This window comes from Syngnathus acus, chromosome 19 (assembly GCF_901709675.1).
Source record: "Syngnathus acus chromosome 19, fSynAcu1.2, whole genome shotgun sequence".
NCBI lineage: Eukaryota > Metazoa > Chordata > Actinopteri > Syngnathiformes > Syngnathidae > Syngnathus > Syngnathus acus.
In genome coordinates, this window is record NC_051103.1 from 1340470 (window position 1) to 1362299 (window position 21830).

General features: G+C 33.5%; 1 long non-coding RNA gene across 1 annotated transcript; it reads left to right on the top strand.

Annotated features, from left to right (window-relative positions):
- The first annotated feature begins 15814 nt into the window (after positions 1-15814).
- On the top strand, positions 15815-19266 carry LOC119137931. The gene is made up of 2 exons (XR_005101038.1): positions 15815-15856; positions 19027-19266. It is a non-coding gene; the product is annotated as an uncharacterized LOC119137931 (long non-coding RNA).
- The last annotated feature ends 2564 nt before the right edge of the window (positions 19267-21830 follow it).

Consider the following 21830-nt stretch of genomic DNA (forward strand, 5'->3'; position numbering starts at 1 on the left):
GGTAAGTGGGAAGTTGTGGAATAGGTAGATAAATGATGAACAGTTGAAAGTTGGAATGGGTTGAATCGGTTGAAAAATGTAGAAATGAGAAGGGAAAAAGGAATTGGGTGTGAATTTCAAAATAAAAGATGTGAAGTTTTTGGGAAGTTGTGGAATAGGCAGAAAAATGATGAACAGTTGAAAGTTGGAATGGGTTGAATCGGTTGAAAAATGTAGAAATGAGAAGGGAAAAAGGAAATATTGGAGAATTGGGTGTGAATTTCAAAATAAAAGATGTGAAGTTTTTGGTAAGTTGTGGAATAGGTAGAAAAATGATGAACAGTTGAAAGTTGGAATGGGTTGAATCGGTTGAAAAATGTAGAAATGAGAAGGGAAAAAGGAAATATAGGAGAATTGGGTGTGAATTTCAAAATAAAAGATGTGAAGTTTTTGGTAAGTGGGAAGTTGTGGAATAGGTAGGCAAAAGATGAACAGTTGGAATGGGTTGAATCGGTTGAAAAATGTAGAAATGAGAAGGGAAAAAGGAAATATTGGAGAATTGGGTGTGAATTTCAAAATAAAAGATGTGAAGTTTTTGGTAAGTGGGAAGTTGTGGAATAGGTAGGCAAAAGATGAACAGTTGAAAGTTGGAATGGGTTGAATTGGTTGAAAAATGTAGAAATGAGAAGGGAAAAAGGAAATATTGGAGAATTGGGTGTGAATTTCAAAATAAAAGATGTGAAGTTTTTGGTAAGTGGGAAGTTGTGGAATAGGTAGGCAAAAGATGAACAGTTGAAAGTTGGAATGGGTTGAATCGGTTGAAAAATGTAGAAATGAGAGGTGAAAAATGTGAAATGTCGAATGTCCCATTAAGAATGAATGGGGAAAATCTGTCGGAATTTTGGGAATTCTGCGAAAACGGAAAGTTTTCGGAACGAGAAAAATGGAAGCGCTCATGTCGTGAATATTTGGAATACGTGAAAAGTGGAATGGAGTGAATCGGATGAATTATGTGGAAGAAGAAGCGGGACAAAAAAGTGAGGAGAATAAAATATAATAATAATAAAGTTAATGGTGTAGAATAACATATGTGTGAAGGCCATCGCCTTCACACAACTAGAATGTGCAATTTCTGGAGAAATTGCGTGTGAAGGCGAAATGTATGAATAACTTCTTCGGGGAATGTAAGTGGGAAGTTGTGGAATAGGTAGGCAAAAGGTTGAAAGTTGGAATGGGTTGAATCGGTTGAAAAATGTAGAAATGAGAAGGGAAAAAGGAATTGGGTGTGAATTTCAAAATAAAAGATGTGAAGTTTTTGGGAAGTTGTGGAATAGGTAGAAAAATGATGAACAGTTGAAAGTTGGAATGGGTTGAATCGGTTGAAAAATGTAGAAATGAGAAGGGAAAAAGGAAATATTGGAGAATTGGGTGTGAATTTCAAAATAAAAGATGTGAAGTTTTTGGGAAGTGGGAAGTTGTGGAATAGGTAGGCAAAAGATGAACAGTTGAAAGTTGGAATGGGTTGAATCGGTTGAAAAATGTAGAAATGAGAAGGGAAAAAGGAATTGGGTGTGAATTTCAAAATAAAAGATGTGAAGTTTTTGGTAAGTGGGAAGTTGTGGAATAGGTAGAAAAATGATGAACAGTTGAAAGTTGGAATGGGTTGAATCGGTTGAAAAATGTAGAAATGAGAAGGGAAAAAGGAATTGGGTGTGAATTTCAAAATAAAAGATGTGAAGTTTTTGGGAAGTTGTGGAATAGGTAGAAACATGATGAACAGTTGAATGTTGGAATGGGTTGAATCGGTTGAAAAATGTAGAAATGAGAAGGGAAAAAGGAAATATTGGAGAATTGGGTGTGAATTTCAAAATAAAAGATGTGAAGTTTTTGGGAAGTGGGAAGTTGTGGAATAGGTAGGCAAAAGATGAACAGTTGAAAGTTGGAATGGGTTGAATCGGTTGAAAAATGTAGAAATGAGAAGGGAAAAAGGAAATATTGGAGAATTGGGTGTGAATTTCAAAATAAAAGATGTGAAGTTTTTGGGAAGTGGGAAGTTGTGGAATAGGTAGGCAAAAGATGAACAGTTGAAAGTTGGAATGGGTTGAATCGGTTGAAAAATGTAGAAATGAGAAGGGAAAAAGGAATTGGGTGTGAATTTCAAAATAAAAGATGTGAAGTTTTTGGTAAGTGGGAAGTTGTGGAATAGGTAGAAAAATGATGAACAGTTGAAAGTTGGAATGGGTTGAATCGGTTGAAAAATGTAGAAATGAGAAGGGAAAAAGGAATTGGGTGTGAATTTCAAAATAAAAGATGTGAAGTTTTTGGGAAGTTGTGAAATAGGTAGAAACATGATGAACAGTTGAAAGTTGGAATGGGTTGAATCGGTTGAAAAATGTAGAAATGAGAAGGGAAAAAGGAAATATTGGAGAATTGGGTGTGAATTTCAAAATAAAAGATGTGAAGTTTTTGGGAAGTGGGAAGTTGTGGAATAGGTAGGCAAAAGATGAACAGTTGAAAGTTGGAATGGGTTGAATCGGTTGAAAAATGTAGAAATGAGAAGGGAAAAAGGAAATATTGGAGAATTGGGTGTGAATTTCAAAATAAAAGATGTGAAGTTTTTGGGAAGTGGGAAGTTGTGGAATAGGTAGGCAAAAGATGAACAGTTGAAAGTTGGAATGGGTTGAATCGGTTGAAAAATGTAGAAATGAGAAGGGAAAAAGGAAATATTGGAGAATTGGGTGTGAATTTCAAAATAAAAGATGTGAAGTTTTTGGGAAGTGGGAAGTTGTGGAATAGGTAGGCAAAAGATGAACAGTTGAAAGTTGGAATGGGTTGAATCGGTTGAAAAATGTAGAAATGAGAAGGGAAAAAGGAATTGGGTGTGAATTTCAAAATAAAAGATGTGAAGTTTTTGGTAAGTGGGAAGTTGTGGAATAGGTAGAAAAATGATGAACAGTTGAAAGTTGGAATGGGTTGAATCGGTTGAAAAATGTAGAAATGAGAAGGGAAAAAGGAATTGGGTGTGAATTTCAAAATAAAAGATGTGAAGTTTTTGGGAAGTTGTGGAATAGGTAGAAACATGATGAACAGTTGAAAGTTGGAATGGGTTGAATCGGTTGAAAAATGTAGAAATGAGAAGGGAAAAAGGAAATATTGGAGAATTGGGTGTGAATTTCAAAATAAAAGATGTGAAGTTTTTGGGAAGTGGGAAGTTGTGGAATAGGTAGGCAAAAGATGAACAGTTGAAAGTTGGAATGGGTTGAATCGGTTGAAAAATGTAGAAATGAGAAGGGAAAAAGGAATTGGGTGTGAATTTCAAAATAAAAGATGTGAAGTTTTTGGTAAGTGGGAAGTTGTGGAATAGGTAGAAAAATGATGAACAGTTGAAAGTTGGAATGGGTTGAATCGGTTGAAAAATGTAGAAATGAGAAGGGAAAAAGGAATTGGGTGTGAATTTCAAAATAAAAGATGTGAAGTTTTTGGGAAGTTGTGGAATAGGTAGAAAAATGATGAACAGTTGAAAGTTGGAATGGGTTGAATCGGTTGAAAAATGTAGAATTGAGACGGAAAAAGGAAATATTGGAGAATTGGGTGTGAATTTCAAAATAAAAGATGTGAAGTTTTTGGTAAGTGGGAAGTTGTGGAATAGGTAGGCAAAAGATGAACAGTTGAAAGTTGGAATGGGTTGAATCGGTTGAAAAATGTAGAAATTAGAGTAGAAAAACGGAATTTTAGAGAATTTTGGTTGAATTTCAAAATAAAAGATGTGAAGTTTTTGGTAAGTGGGAAGTTGTGGAATAGGTAGGCAAAAGGTTGAACAGTTGAAAGTTGGAATGGGTTGAATCGGTTGAAAAATGTAGAAATTAGAGTAGAAAAACGGAATTTTAGTGAATTTTGGTTGAATTTCAAAATAAAAGATGTGAAGTTTTTGGTAAGTGGGAAGTTGTGGAATAGGTAGGCAAAAGATGAACAGTTGAAAGTTGGAATTGGTTGAATCGGTTGAAAAATGTAGAAATTAGAGTAGAAAAACGGAATTTTAGAGAAATTTGGTTGAATTTCAAAATAAAAGATGTGAAGTTTTTGGTAAGTGGGAAGTTGTGGAATAGGTAGGCAAAAGGTTGAACAGTTGAAAGTTGGAATGGGTTGAATCGGTTGAAAAATGTAGAAATGAGAGGTGAAAAACGAAATTTTGTGAAATGTCGAATGTTACATTAAGAATGAATGGGGAAAAATTTGTCGGAATTCTGGGAATTTTGCGAAAACGGAAAATTTTCGGAATTAGAAAAATGGAAGCGCTCATGTCGTGAATATTTGGAATACGTGAAAAGTGGAATGGAGTGAATCGGATGAATTTTGTGGAAGAAGAAGCGGGACAAAAAAGTGTGGAGAATAAAAGAGAATAATAATAATAACTAGAATGTGCAATTTCTGGAGAAATTGCGTGTGAAGGCGAAACGTATGAATAACTTCTTCGGGGAATGCTGCCGAATGACGTTGAAACGTGTTGAATTACTTGAGAAATGTAGAAAATTTGGAGAATTTGTGGTGAATTTCAAAATAAAAGATGTGAAGTTTTTGGTAAGTGGGAAGTTGTGGAATAGGTAGAAAAATGATGAACAGTTGAAAGTTGGAATGGGTTGAATCGGTTGAAAAATGTAGAAATGAGAAGGGAAAAAGGAATTGGGTGTGAATTTCAAAATAAAAGATGTGAAGTTTTTGGTAAGTGGGAAGTTGTGGAATAGGTAGAAAAATGATGAACAGTTGAAAGTTGGAATGGGTTGAATCGGTTGAAAAATGTAGAAATGAGAAGGGAAAAAGGAATTTGGTGTGAATTTCAAAATAAAAGATGTGAAGTTTTTGGTAAGTGGGAAGTTGTGGAATAGGTAGAAAAATGATGAACAGTTGAAAGTTGGAATGGGTTGAATCGGTTGAAAAATGTAGAAATGAGAAGGGGAAAAGGAATTGGGTGTGAATTTCAAAATAAAAGATGTGAAGTTTTTGGGAAGTTGTGGAATAGGTAGAAAAATGATGAACAGTTGAAAGTTGGAATGGGTTGAATCGGTTGAAAAATGTAGAAATGAGAAGGGAAAAAGGAATTGGGTGTGAATTTCAAAATAAAAGATGTGAAGTTTTTGGGAAGTTGTGGAATAGGTAGAAAAATGATGAACAGTTGAAAGTTGGAATGGGTTGAATCGGTTGAAAAATGTAGAAATGAGAAGGGAAAAAGGAAATATTGGAGAATTGGGTGTGAATTTCAAAATAAAAGATGTGAAGTTTTTGGTAAGTTGTGGAATAGGTAGAAAAATGATGAACAGTTTAAAGTTGGAATGGGTTGAATCGGTTGAAAAATGTAGAAATGAGAAGGGAAAAAGGAAATATTGGAGAATTGGGTGTGAATTTCAAAATAAAAGATGTGAAGTTTTTGGTAAGTGGGAAGTTGTGGAATAGGTAGAAAAATGATGAACAGTGGAAAGTTGGAATGGGTTGAATCGGTTGAAAAATGTAGAAATGAGAAGGGAAAAAGGAATTGGGTGTGAATTTCAAAATAAAAGATGTGAAGTTTTTGGTAAGTGGGAAGTTGTGGAATAGGTAGAAAAATGATGAACAGTTGAAAGTTGGAATGGGTTGAATCGGTTGAAAAATGTAGAAATGAGAAGGGAAAAAGGAATTGGGTGTGAATTTCAAAATAAAAGATGTGAAGTTTTTGGGAAGTTGTGGAATAGGTAGAAAAATGATGAACAGTTGAAAGTTGGAATGGGTTGAATCGGTTGAAAAATGTAGAAATGAGAAGGGAAAAAGGAAATATTGGAGAATTGGGTGTGAATTTCAAAATAAAAGATGTGAAGTTTTTGGTAAGTGGGAAGTTGTGGAATAGGTAGGCAAAAGATGAACAGTTGGAATGGGTTGAATCGGTTGAAAAATGTAGAAATGAGAAGGGAAAAAGGAAATATTGGAGAATTGGGTGTGAATTTCAAAATAAAAGATGTGAAGTTTTTGGTAAGTGGGAAGTTGTGGAATAGGTAGGCAAAAGATGAACAGTTGAAAGTTGGAATGGGTTGAATCGGTTGAAAAATGTAGAAATGAGAAGGGAAAAAGGAAATATTGGAGAATTGGGTGTGAATTTCAAAATAAAAGATGTGAAGTTTTTGGTAAGTGGGAAGTTGTGGAATAGGTAGGCAAAAGATGAACAGTTGAAAGTTGGAATGGGTTGAATCGGTTGAAAAATGTAGAAATGAGAGGTGAAAAATGTGAAATGTCGAATGTCCCATTAAGAATGAATGGGGAAAATCTGTCGGAATTTTGGGAATTCTGCGAAAACGGAAAGTTTTCGGAACAAGAAAAATGGAAGCGCTCATGTCGTGAATATTTGGAATACGTGAAAAGTGGAATGGAGTGAATCGGATGAATTATGTGGAAGAAGAAGCGGGACAAAAAAGTGAGGAGAATAAAATATAATAATAATAAAGTTAATGGTGTAGAATAACATATGTGTGAAGGCCATCGCCTTCACACAATAATAAAGTAGAATAACATATGTGTGAAGGCCATCGCCTTCACACAACTAGAATGTGCAATTTCTGGAGAAATTGCGTGTGAAGGCGAAATGTCTGAATAACTTCTTCGGGGAATGTAAGTGGGAAGTTGTGGAATAGGTAGGCAAAAGGTTGAAAGTTGGAATGGGTTGAATCGGTTGAAAAATGTAGAAATGAGAAGGGAAAAAGGAATTGGGTGTGAATTTCAAAATAAAAGATGTGAAGTTTTTGGGAAGTTGTGGAATAGGTAGAAAAATGATGAACAGTTGAAAGTTGGAATGGGTTGAATCGGTTGAAAAATGTAGAAATGAGAAGGGAAAAAGGAAATATTGGAGAATTGGGTGTGAATTTCAAAATAAAAGATGTGAAGTTTTTGGTAAGTGGGAAGTTGTGGAATAGGTAGAAAATGATGAACAGTTGAAAGTTGGAATGGGTTGAATCGGTTGAAAAATGTAGAAATGAGAAAGGAAAAAGGAATTGGGTGTGAATTTCAAAATAAAAGATGTGAAGTTTTTGGTAAGTGGGAAGTTGTGGAATAGGTAGAAAAATGATGAACAGTTGAAAGTTGGAATGGGTTGAATCGGTTGAAAAATGTAGAAATGAGAAGGGAAAAAGGAATTGGGTGTGAATTTCAAAATAAAAGATGTGAAGTTTTTGGTAAGTGGGAAGTTGTGGAATAGGTAGAAAAATTATGAACAGTTGAAAGTTGGAATGGGTTGAATCGGTTGAAAAATGTAGAAATGAGAAGGGAAAAAGGAAATATTGGAGAATTGGGTGTGAATTTCAAAATAAAAGATGTGAAGTTTTTGGGAAGTGGGAAGTTGTGGAATAGGTAGAAAAATGATGAACAGTTGAAAGTTGGAATGGGTTGAATCGGTTGAAAAATGTAGAAATGAGAAGGGAAAAAGGAAATATTGGAGAATTGGGTGTGAATTTCAAAATAAAAGATGTGAAGTTTTTGGGAAGTGGGAAGTTGTGGAATAGGTAGAAAAATGATGAACAGTTGAAAGTTGGAATGGGTTGAATCGGTTGAAAAATGTAGAAATGAGAAGGGAAAAAGGAAATATTGGAGAATTGGGTGTGAATTTCAAAATAAAAGATGTGAAGTTTTTGGTAAGTGGGAAGTTGTGGAATAGGTAGGCAAAAGATGAACAGTTGAAAGTTGGAATGGGTTGAATCGGTTGAAAAATGTAGAAATTAGAGTAGAAAAACGGAATTTTAGAGAATTTTGGTTGAATTTCAAAATAAAAGATGTGAAGTTTTTGGTAAGTGGGAAGTTGTGGAATAGGTAGGCAAAAGGTTGAACAGTTGAAAGTTGGAATGGGTTGAATCGGTTGAAAAATGTAGAAATGAGAGGTGAAAAACGAAATTTTGTGAAATGTCGAATGTTACATTAAGAATGAATGGGGAAAAATTTGTCGGAATTCTGGGAATTTTGCGAAAACGGAAAATTTTCGGAACGAGAAAAATGGAAGCGCTCATGTCGTGAATATTTGGAATACGTGAAAAGTGGAATGGAGTGAATCGGATGAATTATGTGGAAGAAGAAGCGGGACAAAAAAGTGAGGAGAATAAAATATAATAATAATAATAATAACTAGAATGTGCAATTTCTGGAGAAATTGCGTGTGAAGGCGAAATGTATGAATAACTTCTTCGGGGAATGTAAGTGGGAAGTTGTGGAATAGGTAGGCAAAAGGTTGAAAGTTGGAATGGGTTGAATCGGTTGAAAAATGTAGAAATGAGAAGGGAAAAAGGAATTGGGTGTGAATTTCAAAATAAAAGATGTGAAGTTTTTGGGAAGTTGTGGAATAGGTAGAAAAATGATGAACAGTTGAAAGTTGGAATGGGTTGAATCGGTTGAAAAATGTAGAAATGAGAAGGGAAAAAGGAAATATTGGAGAATTGGGTGTGAATTTCAAAATAAAAGATGTGAAGTTTTTGGGAAGTGGGAAGTTGTGGAATAGGTAGGCAAAAGATGAACAGTTGAAAGTTGGAATGGGTTGAATCGGTTGAAAAATGTAGAAATGAGAAGGGAAAAAGGAATTGGGTGTGAATTTCAAAATAAAAGATGTGAAGTTTTTGGTAAGTGGGAAGTTGTGGAATAGGTAGAAAAATGATGAACAGTTGAAAGTTGGAATGGGTTGAATCGGTTGAAAAATGTAGAAATGAGAAGGGAAAAAGGAATTGGGTGTGAATTTCAAAATAAAAGATGTGAAGTTCTTGGGAAGTTGTGGAATAGGTAGAAACATGATGAACAGTTGAAAGTTGGAATGGGTTGAATCGGTTGAAAAATGTAGAAATGAGAAGGGAAAAAGGAAATATTGGAGAATTGGGTGTGAATTTCAAAATAAAAGATGTGAAGTTTTTGGGAAGTGGGAAGTTGTGGAATAGGTAGGCAAAAGATGAACAGTTGAAAGTTGGAATGGGTTGAATCGGTTGAAAAATGTAGAAATGAGAAAGGAAAAAGGAATTGGGTGTGAATTTCAAAATAAAAGATGTGAAGTTTTTGGTAAGTGGGAAGTTGTGGAATAGGTAGGCAAAAGATGAACAGTTGAAAGTTGGAATGGGTTGAATCGGTTGAAAAATGTAGAAATTAGAGTAGAAAAACGGAATTTTAGAGAATTTTGGTTGAATTTCAAAATAAAAGATGTGAAGTTTTTGGTAAGTGGGAAGTTGTGGAATAGGTAGGCAAAAGATGAACAGTTGAAAGTTGGAATGGGTTGAATCGGTTGAAAAATGTAGAAATTAGAGTAGAAAAACGGAATTTTAGAGAATTTTGGTTGAATTTCAAAATAAAAGATGTGAAGTTTTTGGTAAGTGAGAAGTTGTGGAATAGGTAGGCAAAAGATGAACAGTTGAAAGTTGGAATGGGTTGAATCGGTTGAAAAATGTAGAAATTAGAGTAGAAAAACGGAATTTTAGAGAATTTTGGTTGAATTTCAAAATAAAAGATGTGAAGTTTTTGGTAAGTGGGAAGTTGTGGAATAGGTAGGCAAAAGGTTGAACAGTTGAAAGTTGGAATGGGTTGAATCGGTTGAAAAATGTAGAAATGAGAGGTGAAAAACGAAATTTTGTGAAATGTCGAATGTTACATTAAGAATGAATGGGGAAAAATTTGTCGGAATTCTGGGAATTTTGCGAAAACGGAAAATTTTCGGAATTAGAAAAATGGAAGCGCTCATGTCGTGAATATTTGGAATACGTGAAAAGTGGAATGGAGTGAATCGGATGAATTTTGTGGAAGAAGAAGCGGGACAAAAAAGTGTGGAGAATAAAAGAGAATAATAATAATAACTAGAATGTGCAATTTCTGGAGAAATTGCGTGTGAAGGCGAAATGTATGAATAACTTCTTCGGGGAATGTAAGTGGGAAGTTGTGGAATAGGTAGAAAAATGATGAACAGTTGAAAGTTGGAATGGGTTGAATCGGTTGAAAAATGTAGAAATGAGAAGGGAAAAAGGAATTGGGTGTGAATTTCAAAATAAAAGATGTGAAGTTTTTGGTAAGTGGGAAGTTGTGGAATAGGTAGAAAAATGATGAACAGTTGAAAGTTGGAATGGGTTGAATCGGTTGAAAAATGTAGAAATGAGAAGGGAAAAAGGAATTGGGTGTGAATTTCAAAATAAAAGATGTGAAGTTTTTGGGAAGTTGTGGAATAGGTAGAAAAATGATGAACAGTTGAAAGTTGGAATGGGTTGAATCGGTTGAAAAATGTAGAAATGAGAAGGGAAAAAGGAATTGGGTGTGAATTTCAAAATAAAAGATGTGAAGTTTTTGGTAAGTTGTGGAATAGGTAGAAAAATGATGAACAGTTGAAAGTTGGAATGGGTTGAATCGGTTGAAAAATGTAGACAGAGTAGAAAAACGGAATTTTAGAGAATTTTGGTTGAATTTCAAAATAAAAGATGTGAAGTTTTTGGTAAGTGGGAAGTTGTGGAATAGGTAGGCAAAAGATGAACAGTTGAAAGTTGGAATGGGTTGAATCGGTTGAAAAATGTAGAAATGAGATGGGGAAAAGGAATTGGGTGTGAATTTCAAAATAAAAGATGTGAAGTTTTTGGTAAGTGGGAAGTTGTGGAATAGGTAGAAAAATGATGAACAGTTGAAAGTTGGAATGGGTTGAATCGGTTGAAAAATGTAGAAATGAGAAGGGAAAAAGGAATTGGGTGTGAATTTCAAAATAAAAGATGTGAAGTTTTTGGGAAGTTGTGGAATAGGTAGAAAAATGATGAACAGTTGAAAGTTGGAATGGGTTGAATCGGTTGAAAAATGTAGAAATGAGAAGGGAAAAAGGAAATATTGGAGAATTGGGTGTGAATTTCAAAATAAAAGATGTGAAGTTTTTGGTAAGTGGGAAGTTGTGGAATAGGTAGGCAAAAGATGAACAGTTGAAAGTTGGAATGGGTTGAATCGGTTGAAAAATGTAGAAATGAGAGGTGAAAAATGTGAAATGTCGAATGTCCCATTAAGAATGAATGGGGAAAATTTGTCGGAATTTTGGGAATTCTGCGAAAACGGAAGATTTTCGGAACGAGAAAAATGGAAGCCACCCTTTCCTGAATATTTGGAATACGTGAAAAGTGGAATGGAGTGAATCGGATGAATTTTGTGGAAGAAGAAGCGGGACAAAAAAGTGAGGAGAATAAAATAGAATAATAATAATAAAGTAAATGGAGTAGAATAACATATGTGTGAAGGCCATCGCCTTCACACAATAATAATAATAAAGTAGAATAACATATGTGTGAAGGCCATCGCCTTCACACAATAATAATAAAGTGAAAAAGTAGAATAACATATGTGTGAAGGCCATCGCCTTCACACAATAACTAGAATGTGCAATTTCTGGAGAAATTGCGTGTGAAGGCGAAATGTATGAATAACTTCTTCGGGGAATGTAAGTGGGAAGTTGTGGAATAGGTAGGCAAAAGGTTGAAAGTTGGAATGGGTTGAATCGGTTGAAAAATGTAGAAATGAGAAGGGAAAAAGGAATTGGGTGTGAATTTCAAAATAAAAGATGTGAAGTTTTTGGGAAGTTGTGGAATAGGTAGAAAAATGATGAACAGTTGAAAGTTGGAATGGGTTGAATCGGTTGAAAAATGTAGAAATGAGAAGGGAAAAAGGAAATATTGGAGAATTGGGTGTGAATTTCAAAATAAAAGATGTGAAGTTTTTGGGAAGTGGGAAGTTGTGGAATAGGTAGGCAAAAGATGAACAGTTGAAAGTTGGAATGGGTTGAATCGGTTGAAAAATGTAGAAATGAGAAGGGAAAAAGGAATTGGGTGTGAATTTCAAAATAAAAGATGTGAAGTTTTTGGTAAGTGGGAAGTTGTGGAATAGGTAGAAAAATGATGAACAGTTGAAAGTTGGAATGGGTTGAATCGGTTGAAAAATGTAGAAATGAGAAGGGAAAAAGGAATTGGGTGTGAATTTCAAAATAAAAGATGTGAAGTTTTTGGGAAGTTGTGGAATAGGTAGAAACATGATGAACAGTTGAAAGTTGGAATGGGTTGAATCGGTTTAAAAAATGTAGAAATAAGAAGGGAAAAAGGAAATATTGGAGAATTGGGTGTGAATTTCAAAATAAAAGATGTGAAGTTTTTGGGAAGTGGGAAGTTGTGGAATAGGTAGGCAAAAGATGAACAGTTGAAAGTTGGAATGGGTTGAATCGGTTGAAAAATGTAGAAATGAGAAAGGAAAAAGGAATTGGGTGTGAATTTCAAAATAAAAGATGTGAAGTTTTTGGTAAGTGGGAAGTTGTGGAATAGGTAGGCAAAAGATGAACAGTTGAAAGTTGGAATGGGTTGAATCGGTTGAAAAATGTAGAAATTAGAGTAGAAAAACGGAATTTTAGAGAATTTTGGTTGAATTTCAAAATAAAAGATGTGAAGTTTTTGGTAAGTGGGAAGTTGTGGAATAGGTAGGCAAAAGATGAACAGTTGAAAGTTGGAATGGGTTGAATCGGTTGAAAAATGTAGAAATTAGAGTAGAAAAACGGAATTTTAGAGAATTTTGGTTGAATTTCAAAATAAAAGATGTGAAGTTTTTGGTAAGTGGGAAGTTGTGGAATAGGTAGGCAAAAGATGAACAGTTGAAAGTTGGAATGGGTTGAATCGGTTGAAAAATGTAGAAATTAGAGTAGAAAAACGGAATTTTAGAGAATTTTGGTTGAATTTCAAAATAAAAGATGTGAAGTTTTTGGTAAGTGGGAAGTTGTGGAATAGGTAGGCAAAAGGTTGAACAGTTGAAAGTTGGAATGGGTTGAATCGGTTGAAAAATGTAGAAATGAGAGGTGAAAAACGAAATTTTGTGAAATGTCGAATGTTACATTAAGAATGAATGGGGAAAAATTTGTCGGAATTCTGGGAATTTTGCGAAAACGGAAAATTTTCGGAATTAGAAAAATGGAAGCGCTCATGTCGTGAATATTTGGAATACGTGAAAAGTGGAATGGAGTGAATCGGATGAATTTTGTGGAAGAAGAAGCGGGACAAAAAAGTGTGGAGAATAAAAGAGAATAATAATAATAACTAGAAATTGCAATTTCTGGAGAAATTGCGTGTGAAGGCGAAGGCCAATGTTAAGTTACAAATGTTACAAAAAATTTACAAATGATAAATGTTAAAAATGAAATGTTACAAATGTTACAAAAAATTTACAAATGATAAATGTTAAAAATGAAATGTTACAAATGACAAATGTTAAAAATGAAATGTTACAAATGTTACAAAAAATTTACAAATGATAAATGTTAAAAATGAAATGTTACAAATGTTACAAAAAATTTACAAATGATAAATGAAATGTTACAAATGTTACAAAAAATTACAAATGATAAATGTTAAAAATGAAATGTTACAAATGTTACAAAAAAATTACAAATGATAAATGTTAAAAATGAAATGTTACAAATGTTACAAAAAAATTACAAATGATAAATGTTAAAAATGAAATGTTACAAATACATGTTACAAAAAAGTTACAAATGATAAGCGTTAAATGATAAGCGGCAAAAATAATAAAGGAAATAAATGACATGAATTTGTGTCCCACGTGGGTTTCGATACCACACGCGAAAGCTGCTCGTGTCTGAAACGCTTGTGCTCCCAGACTGAGCTAATCAGGTTCCTTCAGTCAAGGTGGTTGAATTTGGTTAATGTAATGAATGTGTTTGTTGAATGCGAATGCGTAATCAAAGTGGTGGAAATTGCTTAATGTAATGAATGTTGAATGCGAATGACAAAAGTTACAAATGATAAGCGTTGAAAATGATGAGCGGGAAGAATAAAGAGTAAAATAATTTATGACGCCCAATGTGGGAATCGAACCCACTACAGGAAACTGGCTCGGGTTGACGTTGCCATTAAGAATGAATGGGGGATTTTAAGGCACAAATTTGCTAATTACTTAAAAACGGTAAATGTTATGAACAAAAAAAATGGTAGCAAGCGTGACATGAATTTTTGGAACGTGTGAAAGTTTGAACGGGGTGAATCGGTTGAAGCATGTGGGAGTAGTTAGATGCCAAAAAAGTGGGAGGAATAAGTTGTTTAATAATAACTAGAAATTGCAATTTCTGGAGAAATTGCGTGTGAAGGCGAAGGCCAATGTTAAGTTACAAATGTTACAAAAAAGTTACAAATGATAAATGTTAAAAATGAAATGTTACAAATGTTACAAAAAAATTACAAATGATAAATGTTAAAAATGAAATGTTACAAAAAAATTACAAATGATAAATGTTAAAAATGAAATGTTACAAATGTTACAAAAAAATTACAAATGATAAATGTTAAAAATGAAATGTTACAAATGTTACAAAAAAATTACAAATGACAAATGTTAAAAATGAAATAATACAAATGTTAAAAAAAAATTACAAATGATAAATGTTAAAAATGAAATGTTACAAATACATGTTACAAAAAAGTTACAAATGATAAGCGTTAAAAATGATAAGCGGCAAAAATAATAAAGGAAATAAATGACATGAATTTGTGTCCCACGCGGGTTTCGACACCACTCGCGAAAACGGCTCGTGTCTGAAACGCTTGTGCACCCAGACTGAGCTAATCAGGTTCCTTCAGTCAAGGTGGTTGAATTTGGTTAATGTAATGAATGTGTTTGTTGAATGCGAATGCGTAATCAAAGTGGTGGAAATTGCTTAATGTAATGAATGTTGAATGCGAATGACAAAAGTTACAAATGATAAGCGTTGAAAATGATGAGCGGGAAGAATAAAGAGTAAAATAATTTATGACGCCCAATGTGGGAATCGAACCCACTACAGGAAACTGGCTCGGGTTGACGTTGCCATTAAGAATGAATGGGGGATTTTAAGGCACAAATTTGCTAATTACTTAAAAACGGTAAATGTTATGAACAAAAAAAATGGTAGCAAGCGTGACATGAATTTTTGGGACGTGTGAAAGTTTGAACGGGGTGAATGGGTTGAAGCATGTGGGAGTAGTTAGATGCCAAAAAAGTGGGAGGAATAAGTTGTTTAATAATAATAAAGTAGAATACCAATGTGTGAAGGCCTTCGCCTTCACACAATAAAGTAGAATACCAATGTGTGAAGGCCTTCGCCTTCACACAATAATAATAATAATAAAGTAGAATAACATATGTGTGAAGGCCATCGCCTTCACACAATAAAGTAAATGGTGTAGAATAACATATGTGTGAAGGCCATCGCCTTCACACAATAAAGTAAATGGTGTAGAATAACATATGTGTGAAGGCCATCGCCTTCACACAATAATAATAATAATAATAATAAAGGACAGGAATAACAATAGTGTGAAGGTTACACCTTCACACTAACTAGAAATTGCAATTTCTGGAGAAATTGCGTGTGAAGGCGAAGGCCAATGTTAAGTTACAAATGTTACAAAAAAGTTACAAATGATAAATGTTAAAAATGAAATGTTACAAATGTTGCAAAAATATTACAAATGATAAATGTTAAAAATGAAATGTTACAAATGTTACAAAAAAATTACAAATGATAAATGTTAAAAATGAAATGTTACAAATGTTACAAAAAAATTACAAATGATAAATGTTAAAAATGAAATGTTACAAATGCTACAAAAAAATTACAAATGACAAATGTTAAAAATGAAATAATACAAATGTTAAAAAAAAATTACAAATGATAAATGTTAAAAATGAAATGTTACAAATACATGTTACAAATGCTAAGCGGCAAAAATAATAAAGGAAATAAATGACATGAATTTGTGTCCCACGCGGGTTTCGATACCACTCGCGAAAACGGCTCGTGTCTGAACCGCTTGTGCTCCCAGACTGAGCTAATCAGGTTCCTTCTTTCATGGTGGTTGAATTTGGTTAATGTAATGAATGTGTTTGTTGAATGCGAATGCGTAATCAAAGTGGTGGAAATTGCTTAATGTAATGAATGTTGAATGCGAATGACAAAAGTTACAAATGATAAGCGTTGAAAATGATAAGCGGGAAGAATAAAGAGTAAAATAATTTACGACGCCCAATGTGGGAATCGAACCCACTACAGGAAACTGGCTCGGGTTGACGTTGCCATTAAGAATGAATGGGGGATTTTAAGGCACAAATTTGCTAATTACTTAAAAACGGTAAATGTTATGAACGAGAAAAATGGTAGCAAGCGTGACATGAATTTTTGGGACGTGTGAAAGTTTGAACGGGGTGAATCGGTTGAAGCATGTGGGAGTAGTTAGATGGCAAAAAAGTGGGAGGAATAAGTTGTTTAATAAAAATAAAAAAAATAATAATAATAAAGTAGAATAACAATGTGTGAAGGCCTTCGCCTTCACACAATAAAGTAGAATACCAATGTGTGAAGGCCATCGCCTTCACACAACTAGAAATTGCAATTTCTGGAGAAATTGCGTGTGAAGGCGAAGGCCAATGTTAAGTTACAAATGTTACAAAAGATTTACAAATGATAAATGTTAAAAATGAAATGTTACAAATGTTACAAAAAATTTACAAATGATAAATGTTAAAAATGAAATGTTACAAATGACAAATGTTAAAAATGAAATGTTACAAATGTTACAAAAAATTTACAAATGATAAATGTTAAAAATGAAATGTTACAAATGTTACAAAAAATTTACAAATGATAAATGTTAAAAATGAAATGTTACAAATGATAAATGTTAAAAATGAAATGTTACAAATGTTACAAAAAATTACAAATGATAAATGTTAAAAATGAAATGTTACAAATGTTACAAAAAATTACAAATGATAAATGTTAAAAATGAAATGTTACAAATGATAAATGTTAAAAATGAAATGTTACAAATACATGTTACAAAAAAGTTACAAATGATAAGCGTTAAATGATAAGCGGCAAAAATAATAAAGGAAATAAATGACATGAATTTGTGTCCCACGTGGGTTTCGATACCACACGCGAAAGCTGCTCGTGTCTGAAACGCTTGTGCTCCCAGACTGAGCTAATCAGGTTCCTTCAGTCAAGGTGGTTGAATTTGGTTAATGTAATGAATGTGTTTGTTGAATGCGAATGCGTAATCAAAGTGGTGGAAATTGCTTAATGTAATGAATGTTGAATGCGAATGACAAAAGTTACAAATGATAAGCGTTGAAAATGATGAGCGGGAAGAATAAAGAGTAAAATAATTTATGACGCCCAATGTGGGAATCGAACCCACTACAGGAAACTGGCTCGGGTTGACGTTGCCATTAAGAATGAATGGGGGATTTTAAGGCACAAATTTGCTAATTACTTAAAAACGGTAAATGTTATGAACAAAAAAAATGGTAGCAAGCGTGACATGAATTTTTGGAACGTGTGAAAGTTTGAACGGGGTGAATCGGTTGAAGCATGTGGGAGTAGTTAGATGCCAAAAAAGTGGGAGGAATAAGTTGTTTAATAACTAGAAATTGCAATTTCTGGAGAAATTGCGTGTGAAGGCGAAGGCCAATGTTAAGTTACAAATGTTACAAAAAATTTACAAATGATAAATGTTAAAAATGAAATGTTACAAATGTTACAAAAAATTTACAAATGATAAATGTTAAAAATGAAATGTTACAAATGACAAATGTTAAAAATGAAATGTTACAAATGTTACAAAAAATTTACAAATGATAAATGTTAAAAATGAAATGTTACAAATGTTACAAAAAATTTACAAATGATAAATGTTAAAAATGAAATGTTACAAATGATAAATGTTAAAAATGAAATGTTACAAATGTTACAAAAAATTACAAATGATAAATGTTAAAAATGAAATGTTACAAATGTTACAAAAAAATTACAAATGATAAATGTTAAAAATGAAATGTTACAAATGTTACAAAAAAATTACAAATGATAAATGTTAAAAATGAAATGTTACAAATACATGTTACAAAAAAGTTACAAATGATAAGCGTTAAATGATAAGCGGCAAAAATAATAAAGGAAATAAATGACATGAATTTGTGTCCCACGTGGGTTTCGATACCACACGCGAAAGCTGCTCGTGTCTGAAACGCTTGTGCTCCCAGACTGAGCTAATCAGGTTCCTTCAGTCAAGGTGGTTGAATTTGGTTAATGTAATGAATGTGTTTGTTGAATGCGAATGCGTAACCAAAGTGGTGGAAATTGCTTAATGTAATGAATGTTGAATGCGAATGACAAAAGTTACAAATGATAAGCGTTGAAAATGATGAGCGGGAAGAATAAAGAGTAAAATAATTTATGACGCCCAATGTGGGAATCGAACCCACTACAGGAAACTGGCTCGGGTTGACGTTGCCATTAAGAATGAATGGGGGATTTTAAGGCACAAATTTGCTAATTACTTAAAAACGGTAAATGTTATGAACAAAAAAAATGGTAGCAAGCGTGACATGAATTTTTGGAACGTGTGAAAGTTTGAACGGGGTGAATCGGTTGAAGCATGTGGGAGTAGTTAGATGCCAAAAAAGTGGGAGGAATAAGTTGTTTAATAATAACTAGAAATTGCAATTTCTGGAGAAATTGCGTGTGAAGGCGAAGGCCAATGTTAAGTTACAAATGTTACAAAAAAGTTACAAATGATAAATGTTAAAAATGAAATGTTACAAATGTTACAAAAAAATTACAAATGATAAATGTTAAAAATGAAATGTTACAAAAAAATTACAAATGATAAATGTTAAAATGAAATGTTACAAATGTTACAAAAAAATTACAAATGATAAATGTTAAAAATGAAATGTTACAAATGTTACAAAAAAATTACAAATGACAAATGTTAAAAATGAAATAATACAAATGTTAAAAAAAAATTACAAATGATAAATGTTAAAAATGAAATGTTACAAATACATGTTACAAAAAAGTTACAAATGATAAGCGTTAAAAATGATAAGCGGCAAAAATAATAAAGGAAATAAATGACATGAATTTGTGTCCCACGCGGGTTTCGACACCACTCGCGAAAACGGCTCGTGTCTGAAACGCTTGTGCACCCAGACTGAGCTAATCAGGTTCCTTCAGTCAAGGTGGTTGAATTTGGTTAATGTAATGAATGTGTTTGTTGAATGCGAATGCGTAATCAAAGTGGTGGAAATTGCTTAATGTAATGAATGTTGAATGCGAATGACAAAAGTTACAAATGATAAGCGTTGAAAATGATGAGCGGGAAGAATAAAGAGTAAAATAATTTATGACGCCCAATGTGGGAATCGAACCCACTACAGGAAACTGGCTCGGGTTGACGTTGCCATTAAGAATGAATGGGGGATTTTAAGGCACAAATTTGCTAATTACTTAAAAACGGTAAATGTTATGAACAAAAAAAATGGTAGCAAGCGTGACATGAATTTTTGGGACGTGTGAAAGTTTGAACGGGGTGAATGGGTTGAAGCATGTGGGAGTAGTTAGATGCCAAAAAAGTGGGAGGAATAAGTTGTTTAATAATAATAAAGTAGAATACCAATGTGTGAAGGCCTTCGCCTTCACACAATAAAGTAGAATACCAATGTGTGAAGGCCTTCGCCTTCACACAATAATAAAGTAGAATACCAATGTGTGAAGGCCTTCGCCTTCACACAATAAAGTACAGGAATAACAATAGTGTGAAGGTCTTCACCTTCACACTAAAAATGATGAACAGTTGAAAGTTGGGTGTGAATTTCAAAATAAAAGATGAAGTTTTTGGGAAGTTGTGGAATAGGTAGAAAGATAATGAACAGTTGAAAGTTGGAATGGGTTGAATCGGTTGAAAAATGTAGAAATGAGAAGGGAAAAAGGAATTGGGTGTGAATTTCAAAATAAAAGATGTGAAGTTTTTGGTAAGTTGTGGAATAGGTAGAAAAATGATGAACAGTTGAAAGTTGGAATGGGTTGAATCGGTTGAAAAATGTAGAAATGAGAAGGGAAAAAGGAATTGGGTGTGAATTTCAAAATAAAAGATGTGAAGTTTTTGGTAAGTTGTGGAATAGGTAGAAAAATGATGAACAGTTGAAAGTTGGAATGGGTTGAATCGGTTGAAAAATGTAGAAATGAGAAGGGAAAAAGGAATTGGGTGTGAATTTCAAAATAAAAGATGTGAAGTTTTTGGTAAGTGGGAAGTTGTGGAATAGGTAGAAAAATGATGAACAGTTGAAAGTTGGAATGGGTTGAATCGGTTGAAAAATGTAGAAATGAGAAGGGAAAAAGGAATTGGGTGTGAATTTCAAAATAAAAGATGTGAAGTTTTTGGTAAGTTGTGGAATAGGTAGAAAGATAATGAACAGTTGAAAGTTGGAATGGGTTGAATCGGTTGAAAAATGTAGAAATTAGAGTAGAAAAACGAAATTTTGGAGAATTTGGTTGAATTTCAAATTTGGAATTTTTGGTTAGTGGGAAGTTGTGGAATAGGTAGGCAAAAGATGAACAGTTGAAAGTTGGAATAGGTAGAATCGGTTGAAAAACGTAGAAATTAGAGTAGAAAAACGACATTGTATAAATTTCGAATTATTGGTAAGTGAGAAGTTGTGGAATAGTTAGGCATAAGATGCATGAGCTAAATGTTGAAACGGGTTGAATGGGTGGCAAAATGAAGAAATTAGAAAGGAAAAACGCTGTCAAATGACACTGAATGATGTATACATGAAGTGGGATTGAGCTGAACCTGTTGATGTTGGGACAATACAAATTGGTTAAAGCAAATTGGAAACTGCAGGTGAATATGTACATACAAAAAGCAGTAAGCAAGAAAACCAGTAAGCGAGTAAAAACAGTACATACGCAAGAAATGTTAGTCAACAAGAAACAGTCAGCAAGATAACTAGTAAGAATCAAATCTGAATCTGTTCTTATTAGGCATAACATGTGCGTGACAACATAACATCCACCAGGTGTCAGTGCTGAGCGACAGTTATTAGGCATAAGATGAACAGTTTAAAGTTGGAACACGTCGAAAAAGACATTCCTGTCCACAAAGCCCAGTGGAAAATAAGGATGCTGAGGACAAAGATACTGCTGCTTTGACGTTGGGGATGTCTGGATAATCTGCAGTAAAATCAAAAACACCAAAAATAAATCCTCTATCCACATTAAAAGTAAAATAACATAGTTTATTTAAAAGTTGACAGAATTACATTGCATGTCCAATGAAAAAATATGCACATCTCTTAAAAGTTGTTACAAATGTAAGGCTGTGTGTGCAATTGTTACAGACAGAAATGATGAAGACAGCTCATCCGCTGTGCAACATATTTATTTTCAGCGTCCTCTACTGGCAAAAATACATATTGCACTTGGGCGCATGGGTTTCTTCCTCTAAATAGAAAAAAAACTTCCTATAAACCAAAAGTTCTGGGGAGGCAAGTGCCACATATGTTCTTTGGACAGCGGTCCAAAGAACGCTACCGTAAATTGTACCATAAAGGGCATTTTAAACAAAGCTACCAGTGTAAAGCTACCAGTAAAGTTGTTACGCGTGACCTCCGGTTGAACATTTCAATCTAGAATGGGAATACATGCGACATCTGGGCAACATTTTCAAAATAAAGCATAGTATTCCAGAATAATAAAATAAAGACAGCAGAAGTTACAAATATCCTAAAATAAGACAAAGGTAAAATACCATATACTATAGATTAAAATCATATACTATACATTAATACCATTAACTACACATTAAAACAATATATTTGTGACTGTATTTGCTATAAACAAAATAATAAACTGGGTCACCTCAATTGGCGGATGACGTTACTGGTAATGATTTTCAACATCCACGAGGTGTCAGCGCTGAGCGACACAATCAACAGATTGGAATGTATTTGCAATACCGTATTTATTCTAATTATCGCCCATA